This window comes from Oncorhynchus keta, unplaced genomic scaffold (assembly GCF_023373465.1).
Source record: "Oncorhynchus keta strain PuntledgeMale-10-30-2019 unplaced genomic scaffold, Oket_V2 Un_contig_6244_pilon_pilon, whole genome shotgun sequence".
In the NCBI taxonomy this organism is placed as follows: domain Eukaryota; kingdom Metazoa; phylum Chordata; class Actinopteri; order Salmoniformes; family Salmonidae; genus Oncorhynchus; species Oncorhynchus keta.
In genome coordinates this window covers 1,317,044-1,319,813 of record NW_026288751.1, presented here as the reverse complement: position 1 = coordinate 1,319,813, position 2,770 = coordinate 1,317,044, and the positions used below count along the sequence as shown (strand labels likewise).

The window sequence follows — 2,770 nt, the reverse complement described above, 5'->3', positions numbered from 1 at the left end:
CTCCAGGGGGAACCTCATTGATCCAGGGGGCCCTCTCATTCAGATATCATTAACATGTCAAGTATTGACAAAATGTGTAGAATTGCAGAAAGCTTGCTTTAAAACTGTAACATTTCCCCACTCCCTAAAGTAAAATGTGTAGAATTGCAGAAAGCCTGCTTTAAAACTGTAACATTTCCCTACTCCCTAAAGTAAATGTGTAGAATTGCAGAAAGCTTGCTTTAAAACTGGAACATTTCCCTACTCCCTATGGTAAAATGTGTAGAATTGCAGGAAATTAACTTTTAAACATACATTTTTCCCATAGCACGCAAAGGAGGAGAACCCATAGTATGCAAAAGCACACAGACTGTATGTGCTCACATTTCTGTTTGTACAGGGCCAGCCCTAGCCTTTTGGGGACCCTAAGCAGGATTTGGTTAGTGGGCCACCCCACTTCTCGGGCAAAACATTTGAATTAAATCTCGCTAAGGGCCCCCAAAAGGCTTGGGTCCGGCCCTGTGCACAGAAATGTGAGCATGTCGTCTGTATGCTTTTGCATACTATAGGTTCTCCTCTTTTGTGTGCTATGGGAATTTCTTAAGATTAACTGCAAAAGACTCAAATGACTTTTGTACTCTGTCTTACTGTAAACAAATGAAATCAATCGTCAGATGAACAAATGCAATCAGAGGAGGAAGCAAAGGAAGAATATTTAAAGGAAAGGACAGATTGATAGTTCACAGCCAGGACTTCTTGCCTCTGCCTGTTTTGGACATGTTGACCAGTTTGGCCTTAGTGCGTTCTTTCTCATCTGGGCTCCTCTTGGAGGTGCACTCTACTGTGGAGTCCGTCTCTAAGGAGATGGCAGGGGTGTGGGTTGACAAGATGCCACTGCTCTTCTCCTGGGACATCGGAGGGGGGGTCTGCAGGACCACCCTGCCTCGTAGGGAGTGTTTGAGCTGCAGCAGCAGAGGGTTGTGGTTGTGATACAGGTCCACGCGTTCCACAGGGTCCCTCTCTGGCTCGCAACATGTGGAGCAGGCCGAGCACAACACATGGAAAATATAGACCCAGCCCAGGTAGTGCAGCTCCACAATGTTCAGGATGAAGCATCCCAGGCTGATGCTGAACATGAAGTTGAGGAAGATGGTCTTCTCCGTGGCACGAGACACGAAGCAGTCAGTCCGGTTGGGACAGGGGTAGGTCTCACAGCGGAACAGGTGAGGCACTTAAAAGCCAAACAAGTAGTACTGGCCCACCAGGAAGGCTATCTCCATGATGGAGCGTAGCACCACGTGGATGATGTAGACATTTACATTTACATTTAAGTCATTTAGCAGACGCTCTTATCTAGAGCGACTTACAAATTGGTGCATTCACCTTATGACATCCAGTGGATGGGGGGGTGAGAAGGATTACCTTCTCACCCCCCCTGGCTGGACAGCTCGGTGGGGTCCTCCCCCACCTCCCTCAAGTCCTCCTCCAGCAGGCTTTGCTCCACACACTCCCCTTCCCGGGCGCCCCACTCCTCCTCATAGTGGGAGTTGAAGGAGGGGCTGCTGGCCCCCACGGCTTCCCCACCCTCCACCCCTACATGTTTGAGCCTTTCACATGCAGGAGGGTGCTTGGCGACCACCTGGATCTTCTCAATCTCTAACTTATCATCCTAACTTATCATCCTTGGCAATCTTGTGCAACACGTAGACAATGTAGTAGATGGACGGTGTGGAGACGAGTACGATCTGGAAGAGCCAGAAGCGCAGATGTGAGACAGGGGCGAAGGTGTCATAGCAGACGTTGTTGCAACCAGGCTGCAGGGTGTTGCAGGTGAACTTAGACTGCTCATCGCTGTACACCGCGTCCCCTACCAGGGTCACCAGTAGGATGCGGAATATAAGCAGCATGGTCAGCCAGATCTTGCCGATCACCGTGGAGTGGTTCTGCACCTCAGTTAGGTAACGGCCAAGAATGGACCAGTCTCCCATTTCTTAACCTGGGGGAACAGAAGAATAAACAGCAGCAGGCCTATGCTGTGTTGAACCCACCACACTACAACAGCATTATGCCCCACAGACAACTCAATATTAATGCTACATCATGAATCTTTTGAAGGAGTGAGACATTGATGGAGCCTGCTCATCTGAAACACTGTCTTATTTCCTTGTACTTTATCAAGATCTTTTAATAAGTGAGCCATCAATACATGTTAGTCTCACTACTGAAAATGTAGTGTCTATTGCAGGATGGGCTCATGCTCAGTCAACAGAACCATGAAGCCATAAAAACACATCAAACACATCAACATCCATAAGAGGAACCTCAAAATACTGAGCCGAATTGTCTTTTCATGTCGGCTTTTTGTACTTTCCCTTTGATACAGATTAGTGTCTTTATGTGAACACAGAATTTATTTACAAATAAAAAGACAAACTGTTTACAAACCATGTTTGAACCTTTCTCTATGTGTTATGTCGATGTTTTTGTTTTTATATACAGCTGAAGTCGGAAGTTTACATACACCTTAGCCAAATACATTTAAACTCAGTTTCACAATTCCTGACATTTAATCCTAGTACAAATTCCCTCTCTTAGGTCAGTTAGGATCACCACTTTACTTTAAGAATGTGAAATGTCAGAATAATAGTAGAGATAATGATTTATTTCGGCTATTATTTCTTTCCTCACACTCCCAGTGGGTCAGAGGTTTACATACACTAAATTAGTATTTGGTAGCGTTGCATTTAAATGGTTTCACTTGGGTCAAACCCACAATAAATTGGGTGAATTT

At 45.7% G+C, this 2,770-nt stretch overlaps 1 pseudogene; it reads right to left on the bottom strand.

The window, feature by feature from the left end:
• Window positions 1–531: 531 nt before the first annotated feature.
• LOC127925774 (gap junction delta-2 protein-like) lies at window positions 532–2,019 on the bottom strand (annotated as a pseudogene).
• Between the last annotated feature and the right edge of the window lie 751 nt (window positions 2,020–2,770).